This window comes from Taeniopygia guttata, chromosome 32, assembly GCF_048771995.1.
Source record: "Taeniopygia guttata chromosome 32, bTaeGut7.mat, whole genome shotgun sequence".
NCBI classification, from domain to species: Eukaryota; Metazoa; Chordata; class Aves; order Passeriformes; family Estrildidae; genus Taeniopygia; species Taeniopygia guttata.
This window is the reverse complement of record NC_133057.1, coordinates 5091504-5101806: the sequence shown is the minus strand read 5'-3', so window position 1 is coordinate 5101806 and position 10303 is coordinate 5091504.

The window sequence follows — 10303 nt, the reverse complement described above, 5'->3', positions numbered from 1 at the left end:
GATCTCTGCAACTTGTAAACGCAGGGTACAAACAAGAATTCTCCAGATTCGTCTGCATCAGGAACAAGTCAAAACGCAGGAAAGTCGTCCTGGAGCACCTGCCAGAAGCATGCCAGCGGTGAATTGAAAGGGCAGGCAGCTGCAACCACCGTCCTCTAGCAGTGCCAAGGCTGCGCACACAAGCCGGTTTCGTTCTTCGCCTCTCAGAAGCCAACCGCTCTCGCCGGCTGCCGGAGGCGAAGAATCGGCTACTAGGTGCACCGCTGACGTGAACCGCAATTGTAGGCTGCAAAGCGCGGTTTCGGCAGAAAGAAGGCGGCAACCGCCGCTTTCCTTGCGGACAGCTGCGGAGAGCCGAAGTCTGCGTCTCAAGCGGACTGCATCATAGCGAAAAGCTTTTCCAGCGTGTCTCGCAGGGAGAAAGCTTGCCAGCACAGTGCACGCATCCTGCCCTTGCCCAGAAACATGGATTTGCTGAACACTCCAAAAACACTACTCTTTCCTAGGCAAGCTTCAAACTGCTCTCAGCCATCTGTGCTCTCTGTTTTCTGCTGTCCTGCTCGTTGTAGAAGAGTGCACAGCTCCACCTGACATTCTGGGCACAGCGAAGTCAACTGCAAAAAACCAGCAGCTGCTCACTCCCAAACACAAGGCGCTGTCTATGTCCTTGCTTCCCGAGCAACTCAGCGCAGCCCTTCTTCTCTGCATCTCAGAAGCTCAGGGCACGAACAAGAATTCTCCAGATTCGTCTGCATCAGGACCAAGTCAAAACGCAGAAAAGTCGTCCTGGAGCACCTGCCAGAAGCATGCCAGCGGTGAATTGAAAGGGCTGGCAGCTGCAACCACCGTCTTCTAGCAGAGCCAAGGTTGCGCACACGAGCCGGTTTCGTTCTTCGCCTCTCAGAAGCCAACCGCTCTCCCCGGCTGCCGGAGGCGAAGAAGCGGCTACTAGGTGCACCGCTGACGTGAACCGCACTTGTATGCTGCAAAGCGCGGTTTCGGCAGAAAGAAGCCGGCAACCGCCGCTTTCCTTGCGGACAGCTGCGGAGAGCCGAAGTCTGCGTCTCAAGCTGACTGCATCATAGCGACAAGCTTTTCCAGCGTGTCTCGCAGGGAGAAAGCTTGCCAGCACAGTGCACGCATCCCGCCCTTGCCCAGAAACATGGATTTGCTGAACACTCCAAAAACACTGCTCTTTCCTAGGCAAGCTTCAAACTGCTGTCAGACGTCCGTGCTCTCTGTTTTCTGCTGCCCTGCTCGTTGTAGAAGAGTGCACAGCTCCACCTGACATTCAGTGCACAGCGAAGTCAACTGCAAAAAACCAGCAGCTGCTCACTCCCAAACACAAGGCGCTGTCTATGTCCTTGCTTCCCGAGCAATTCAGCACAGCCCTTCTTTTCTGCAGCTGCCATCGAGATCTCTGCATCTCTGAAGCTCAGGGCACGAACAAGAATTCTCCAGATTCGTCTGCATCAGGACCAAGTCAAAACGCAGAAAAGTCGTCCTGGAGCACCTGCCAGAAGCATGCCAGCGGTGAATTGAAAGGGCTGGCAGCTGCAACCACCGTCTTCTAGCAGTGCCAAGGTTGCGCACACGAGCCGGTTTCGTTCTTCGCCTCTCAGAAGCCAACCGCTCTCGCCGGCTGCCGGAGGCGAAGAAGCGGCTACTAGGTGCACCGCTGACGTGAACCGCACTTGTAGGCTGCAAAGCGCGGTTTCGGCAGAAAGAAGCCGGCAACCGCCGCTTTCCTTGCGGACAGCTGCGGAGAGCCGAAGTCTGCGTCTCAAGCTGACTGCATCATAGCGACAAGCTTTTCCAGCGTGTCTCGCAGGGAGAAAGCTTGCCAGCACAGTGCACGCATCCCGCCCTTGCCCAGAAACATGGATTTGCTGAACACTCCAAAAACACTGCTCTTTCCTAGGCAAGCTTCAAACTGCTGTCAGACGTCCGTGCTCTCTGTTTTCTGCTGCCCTGCTCGTTGTAGAAGAGTGCACAGCTCCACCTGACATTCAGTGCACAGCGAAGTCAACTGCAAAAAACCAGCAGCTGCTCACTCCCAAACACAAGGCGCTGTCTATGTCCTTGCTTCCCGAGCAATTCAGCACAGCCCTTCTTTTCTGCAGCTGCCATCGAGATCTCTGCAACTCGTAAACGCAGGGTACGAACAAGAATTCTCCAGATTCGTCTGCATCAGGACCAAGTCAAAACCCAGGAAAGTCGTCCTGGAGCACCTGCCAGAAGCATGCCAGCGGTGAATTGAAATGGCTGGCAGCTGCAGCCACCGTCTTCTAGCAGTTACAAGGCTGCGCACACGAGCCGGTTTCGTTCTTCGCCTCTCAGAAGCCAACCGCTCTCCCCGGCTGCCGGAGGCGAAGAAGCGGCTACTAGGTGCACCGCTGACGTGAACCGCACTTGTAGGCTGCAAAGCGCGGCTTCTGCAGAAAGACGCCGGCAACCACCGCTTTCATGCGGACAGCTGCGGAGAGCCGGAGTCTGCGTCTCAAGCGGACTGCATCATGGCGACAAGCTTTTCCAGCGTGTCTCGCAGGGAGAAAGCTTGCCAGCACAGTGCACGCATCCCGCCCTTGCCCAGAAACATATATTTGCTGAACACTCCAAAAACACTGCTCTTTCCTAGGCAAGCTTCAAACTGCTGTCAGACATTTGTGCTCTCTGTTTTCTGCTGCCCTGCTCGTGGTAGAAGAGTGCACAGCTCCACCTGACATTCAGTGCACAGCGAAGTCAACTGCAAAAAACCAGCAGCTGCTCACTCCCAAACACAAGGCGCTGTCTATGTCCTTGCTTCCCGAGCAATTCAGCACAGCCCTTCGTCTCTGCAGCTGCCATCGAGATCTCTGCAACTTGTAAACGCAGGGTACGAACAAGAATTCTCCAGATTCGTCTGCATCAGGAACAAGTCAAAACGCAGGAAAGTCGTCCTGGAGCACCTGCCAGAAGCATGCCAGCGGTGAATTGAAAGGGCTGGCAGCTGCAACCACCGTCCTCTAGCAGTGCCAAGGCTGCGCACACAAGCCGGTTTCGTTCTTCGCCTCTCAGAAGCGAACCGTTCTCGCCGGCTGCCGGAGGCGAAGAATCGGCTACTAGGTGCACCGCTGACGTGAACCGCACTTGTAGGCTGCAAAGCGCGGTTTCGGCAGAAAGAAGGCGGCAACCGCCGCTTTCCTTGCGGACAGCTGCGGAGAGGCGAAGTCTGCGTCTCAAGCGGACTGCATCATAGCGAAAAGCTTTTCCAGCGTGTCTCGCAGGGAGAAAGCTTGCCAGCACAGTGCACGCATCCTGCCCTTGCCCAGAAACATGGATTTGCTGAACACTCCAAAAACACTACTCTTTCCTAGGCAAACTTCAAACTGCTCTCAGCCATCTGTGCTCTCTGTTTTCTGCTGTCCTGCTCGTTGTAGAAGAGTGCACAGCTCCACCTGACATTCAGGGCACAGCGAAGTCAACTGCAAAAAACCAGCAGCTGCTCACTCCCAAACACAAGGCGCTGTCTATGTCCTTGCTTCCCGAGCAACTCAGCGCAGCCCTTCTTCTCTGCATCTCGGAAGCTCAGGGCACGAACAAGAATTCTCCAGATTCGTCTGCATCAGGACCAAGTCAAAACCCAGGAAAGTCGTCCTGGAGCACCTGCCAGAAGCATGCCAGCGGTGAATTGAAAGGGCTGGCAGCTGCAACCACCGTCTTCTAGCAGTGCCAAGGTTGCGCACACGAGCCGGTTTCGTTCTTCGCCTCTCAGAAGCCAACCGCTCTCCCCGGCTGCCGGAGGCGAAGAAGCGGCTACTAGGTGCACCGCTGACGTGAACCGCACTTGTATGCTGCAAAGCGCGGCTTCGGCAGAAAGAAGCCGGCAACCGCCGCTTTCCTTGCGGACAGCTGCGGAGAGCCGAAGTCTGCGTCTCAAGCTGACTGCATCATAGCGACAAGCTTTTCCAGCGTGTCTCGCAGGGAGAAAGCTTGCCAGCACAGTGCACGCATCCCGCCCTTGCCCAGAAACATGGATTTGCTGAACACTCCAAAAACACTGCTCTTTCCTAGGCAAGCTTCAAACTGCTGTCAGACGTCCGTGCTCTCTGTTTTCTGCTGCCCTGCTCGTTGTAGAAGAGTGCACAGCTCCACCTGACATTCAGTGCACAGCGAAGTCAACTGCAAAAAACCAGCAGCTGCTCACTCCCAAACACAAGGCGCTGTCTATGTCCTTGCTTCCCGAGCAATTCAGCACAGCCCTTCTTTTCTGCAGCTGCCATCGAGTTCTTTGCAACTCGTAAACTCAGGGTACGAACAAGAATTCTCCAGATTCGTCTGCATCAGGACCAAGTCAAAACGCAGGAAAGTCGTCCTGGAGCACCTGCCAGAAGCATGCCAGCGGTGAATTGAAATGGCTGGCAGCTGCAGCCACCGTCTTCTAGCAGTTACAAGGCTGCGCACACGAGCCGGTTTCGTTCTTCGCCTCTCAGAAGCCAACCGCTCTCCCCGGCTGCCGGAGGCGAAGAAGCGGCTACTAGGTGCACCGCTGACGTGAACCGCACTTGTAGGCTGCAAAGCGCGGCTTCGGCAGAAAGACGCCGGCAACCACCGCTTCCCTGCGGACAGCTGCGGAGAGCCGAAGTCTGCGTCTCTAGCTGACTGCATCATAGCGACAAGCTTTTCCAGCGTGTCTCGCAGGGAGAAAGCTTGCCAGCACAGTGCACGCATCCCGCCCTTGCCCAGAAACATATATTTGCTGAACACTCCAAAAACACTGCTCTTTCCTAGGCAAGCTTCAAACTGCTGTCAGCCATCTGTGCTCTCTGTTTTCTGCTGCCCTGCTCGTTGTAGAAGAGTGCACAGCTCCACCTGACATTCAGTGCACAGCGAAGTCAACTGCAAAAAAACAGCAGCTGCTCACTCCAAAACACAAGGCGCTGTCTATGTCCTTGCTTCCCGAGCAACTCAGCACAGCCCTTCTTTTCTGCAGCTGCCATCGAGATCTCTGCAACTCGTAAACGCAGGGTACGAACAAGAATTCTCCAGATTCGTCTGCATCAGGACCAAGTCAAAACGCAGGAAAGTCGTCCTGGAGCACCTGCCAGAAGCATGCCAGCGGTGAATTGAAATGGCTGGTAGCTGTAGCCACCGTCTTCTAGCAGTTTCAAGGCTGCGCACACAAGCCGGTTTCGTTCTTCGCCTCTCAGAAGCCAACCGCTCTCCCCGGCTGCCGGAGGCGAAGAAGCGGTTACTAGGTGCACCGCTGACGTGAACCGCACTTGTAGGCTGAAAAGCGCGGCTTCTGCAGAAAGACGCCGGCAACCACCGCTTTCATGCGGACAGCTGCGGAGAGCCGGAGTCTGCGTCTCAAGCGGACTGCATCATAGCGACAAGCTTTTCCAGCGTGTCTCGCAGGGAGAAAGCTTGCCAGCACAGTGCACGCATCCCGCCCTTGCCCAGAAACATGGATTTGCTGAACAATCCAAAAACACTGCTCTTTCCTAGGCAAGCTTCAAACTGCTGTCAGACGTCTGTGCTCTCTGTTTTCTGCCGCCCTGCTCGTGGTAGAAGAGTGCACAGCTCCACCTGACATTCAGTGCACAGCGAAGTCAACTGCAAAAAACCAGCAGCTGCTCACTCCCAAACACAAGGCGCTGTCTATGTCCTTGCTTCCCGAGCAAATAGGCACAGCCCTTCTTCTCTGCAGCTGCCATCGAGATCTCTGCAACTCGTAAACGCAGGGTACGAACAAGAATTCTCCAGATTCGTCTGCAACAGGACCAAGCCAAAACGCAGGAAAGTCGTCCTGGAGCACCTGCCAGAAGCATGCCAGCGGTGAATTGAAAGGGCTGGCAGCTGCAACCACCGTCCTCTAGCAGTGCCAAGGCTGCGCACACAAGCCAGTTTCGTTCTTCGCCTCTCAGAAGCCAACCGCTCTCCCCGGCTGCCGGAGGCGAAGAAGCGGCTATTAGGTGCACCGCTGACGTGAACCGCACTTGTAGGCTGCAAAGCGCGGCTTCGGCAGAAAGACGCCGGCAACCACCGCTTCCCTGCGGACAGCTGCGGAGAGCCGAAGTCTGCGTCTCTAGCTGACTGCATCATAGCGACAAGCTTTTCCAGCGTGTCTCGCAGGGAGAAAGCTTGCCAGCACAGTGCACGCATCCCGCCCTTGACCAGAAACATATATTTGCTGAACACTCCAAAAACACTGCTCTTTCCTAGGCAAGCTTCAAACTGCTGTCAGCCATCTGTGCTCTCTGTTTTCTGCTGCCCTGCTCGTGGTAGAAGAGTGCACAGCTCCACCTGACATTCAGTGCACAGCGAAGTCAACTGCAAAAAACCAGCAGCTGCTCACTCCCAAACACAAGGCGCTGTCTATGTCCTTGCTTCCCGAGCAACTCAGCACAGCCCTTCTTTTCTGCAGCTGCCATCGAGATCTCTGCAACTCGTAAACACAGGGTACGAACAAGAATTCTCCAGATTCGTCTGCATCAGGACCAAGTCAAAACGCAGGAAAGTCGTCCTGGAGCACCTGCCAGAAGCATGCCAGCGGTGAATTGAAATGGCTGGCAGCTGCAGCCACCGTCTTCTAGCAGTTTCAAGGCTGCGCACACAAGCCGGTTTCGTTCTCCGCCTCTCAGAAGCCAACCGCTCTCCCCGGCTGCCGGAGGCGAAGAAGCGGCTACTAGGTGCACCGCTGACGTGAACCGCACTTGTAGGCTGAAAAGCGCGGCTTCTGCAGAAAGACGCCGGCAACCACCGCTTTCATGCGGACAGCTGCGGAGAGCCGGAGTCTGCGTCTCAAGCGGACTGCATCATGGCGACAAGCTTTTCCAGAGTGTCTCGCAGGGAGAAAGCTTGCCAGCACAGTGCACGCATCCCGCCCTTGCCCAGGAACATATATTTGCTGAACACTCCAAAAACACTGCTCTTTCCTAGGCAAGCTTCAAACTGCTGTCAGACATCCGTGCTCTCTGTTTTCTGCTGCCCTGCTCGTGGTAGAAGAGTGCACAGCTCCACCTGACATTCAGTGCACAGCGAAGTCAACTGCAAAAAACCAGCAGCTGCTCACTCCCAAACACAAGGCGCTGTCTATGTCCTTGCTTCCCGAGCAATTCAGCACAGCCCTTCTTCTCTGCAGCTGCCATCGAGATCTCTGCAACTTGTAAACGCAGGGTACAAACAAGAATTCTCCAGATTCGTCTGCATCAGGAACAAGTCAAAACGCAGGAAAGTCGTCCTGGAGCACCTGCCAGAAGCATGCCAGCGGTGAATTGAAAGGGCAGGCAGCTGCAACCACCGTCCTCTAGCAGTGCCAAGGCTGCGCACACAAGCCGGTTTCGTTCTTCGCCTCTCAGAAGCCAACCGCTCTCGCCGGCTGCCGGAGGCGAAGAATCGGCTACTAGGTGCACCGCTGACGTGAACCGCAATTGTAGGCTGCAAAGCGCGGTTTCGGCAGAAAGAAGGCGGCAACCGCCGCTTTCCTTGCGGACAGCTGCGGAGAGCCGAAGTCTGCGTCTCAAGCGGACTGCATCATAGCGAAAAGCTTTTCCAGCGTGTCTCGCAGGGAGAAAGCTTGCCAGCACAGTGCACGCATCCTGCCCTTGCCCAGAAACATGGATTTGCTGAACACTCCAAAAACACTACTCTTTCCTAGGCAAGCTTCAAACTGCTCTCAGCCATCTGTGCTCTCTGTTTTCTGCTGTCCTGCTCGTTGTAGAAGAGTGCACAGCTCCACCTGACATTCTGGGCACAGCGAAGTCAACTGCAAAAAACCAGCAGCTGCTCACTCCCAAACACAAGGCGCTGTCTATGTCCTTGCTTCCCGAGCAACTCAGCGCAGCCCTTCTTCTCTGCATCTCAGAAGCTCAGGGCACGAACAAGAATTCTCCAGATTCGTCTGCATCAGGACCAAGTCAAAACGCAGAAAAGTCGTCCTGGAGCACCTGCCAGAAGCATGCCAGCGGTGAATTGAAAGGGCTGGCAGCTGCAACCACCGTCTTCTAGCAGAGCCAAGGTTGCGCACACGAGCCGGTTTCGTTCTTCGCCTCTCAGAAGCCAACCGCTCTCCCCGGCTGCCGGAGGCGAAGAAGCGGCTACTAGGTGCACCGCTGACGTGAACCGCACTTGTATGCTGCAAAGCGCGGTTTCGGCAGAAAGAAGCCGGCAACCGCCGCTTTCCTTGCGGACAGCTGCGGAGAGCCGAAGTCTGCGTCTCAAGCTGACTGCATCATAGCGACAAGCTTTTCCAGCGTGTCTCGCAGGGAGAAAGCTTGCCAGCACAGTGCACGCATCCCGCCCTTGCCCAGAAACATGGATTTGCTGAACACTCCAAAAACACTGCTCTTTCCTAGGCAAGCTTCAAACTGCTGTCAGACGTCCGTGCTCTCTGTTTTCTGCTGCCCTGCTCGTTGTAGAAGAGTGCACAGCTCCACCTGACATTCAGTGCACAGCGAAGTCAACTGCAAAAAACCAGCAGCTGCTCACTCCCAAACACAAGGCGCTGTCTATGTCCTTGCTTCCCGAGCAATTCAGCACAGCCCTTCTTTTCTGCAGCTGCCATCGAGATCTCTGCATCTCTGAAGCTCAGGGCACGAACAAGAATTCTCCAGATTCGTCTGCATCAGGACCAAGTCAAAACGCAGAAAAGTCGTCCTGGAGCACCTGCCAGAAGCATGCCAGCGGTGAATTGAAAGGGCTGGCAGCTGCAACCACCGTCTTCTAGCAGTGCCAAGGTTGCGCACACGAGCCGGTTTCGTTCTTCGCCTCTCAGAAGCCAACCGCTCTCGCCGGCTGCCGGAGGCGAAGAAGCGGCTACTAGGTGCACCGCTGACGTGAACCGCACTTGTAGGCTGCAAAGCGCGGTTTCGGCAGAAAGAAGCCGGCAACCGCCGCTTTCCTTGCGGACAGCTGCGGAGAGCCGAAGTCTGCGTCTCAAGCTGACTGCATCATAGCGACAAGCTTTTCCAGCGTGTCTCGCAGGGAGAAAGCTTGCCAGCACAGTGCACGCATCCCGCCCTTGCCCAGAAACATGGATTTGCTGAACACTCCAAAAACACTGCTCTTTCCTAGGCAAGCTTCAAACTGCTGTCAGACGTCCGTGCTCTCTGTTTTCTGCTGCCCTGCTCGTTGTAGAAGAGTGCACAGCTCCACCTGACATTCAGTGCACAGCGAAGTCAACTGCAAAAAACCAGCAGCTGCTCACTCCCAAACACAAGGCGCTGTCTATGTCCTTGCTTCCCGAGCAATTCAGCACAGCCCTTCTTTTCTGCAGCTGCCATCGAGATCTCTGCAACTCGTAAACGCAGGGTACGAACAAGAATTCTCCAGATTCGTCTGCATCAGGACCAAGTCAAAACCCAGGAAAGTCGTCCTGGAGCACCTGCCAGAAGCATGCCAGCGGTGAATTGAAATGGCTGGCAGCTGCAGCCACCGTCTTCTAGCAGTTACAAGGCTGCGCACACGAGCCGGTTTCGTTCTTCGCCTCTCAGAAGCCAACCGCTCTCCCCGGCTGCCGGAGGCGAAGAAGCGGCTACTAGGTGCACCGCTGACGTGAACCGCACTTGTAGGCTGCAAAGCGCGGCTTCTGCAGAAAGACGCCGGCAACCACCGCTTTCATGCGGACAGCTGCGGAGAGCCGGAGTCTGCGTCTCAAGCGGACTGCATCATGGCGACAAGCTTTTCCAGCGTGTCTCGCAGGGAGAAAGCTTGCCAGCACAGTGCACGCATCCCGCCCTTGCCCAGAAACATATATTTGCTGAACACTCCAAAAACACTGCTCTTTCCTAGGCAAGCTTCAAACTGCTGTCAGACATTTGTGCTCTCTGTTTTCTGCTGCCCTGCTCGTGGTAGAAGAGTGCACAGCTCCACCTGACATTCAGTGCACAGCGAAGTCAACTGCAAAAAACCAGCAGCTGCTCACTCCCAAACACAAGGCGCTGTCTATGTCCTTGCTTCCCGAGCAATTCAGCACAGCCCTTCTTCTCTGCAGCTGCCATCGAGATCTCTGCAACTCGTAAACGCAGGGTACGAACAAGAATTCTCCAGATTCGTCTGCATCAGGGCCAAGCCAAAACGCAGGAAAGTCGTCCTGGAGCACCTGCCAGAAGCATGCCAGCGGTGAATTGAAAGGGCTGGCAGCTGCAACCACCGTCCTCTAGCAGTGCCAAGGCTGCGCACACAAGCCAGTTTCGTTCTTCGCCTCTCAGAAGCCAACCGCTCTCCCCGGCTGCCGGAGGCGAAGAAGCGGCTACTAGGTGCACCGCTGACGTGAACCGCACTTGTAGGCTGCAAAGCGCGGCTTCGGCAGAAAGACGCCGGC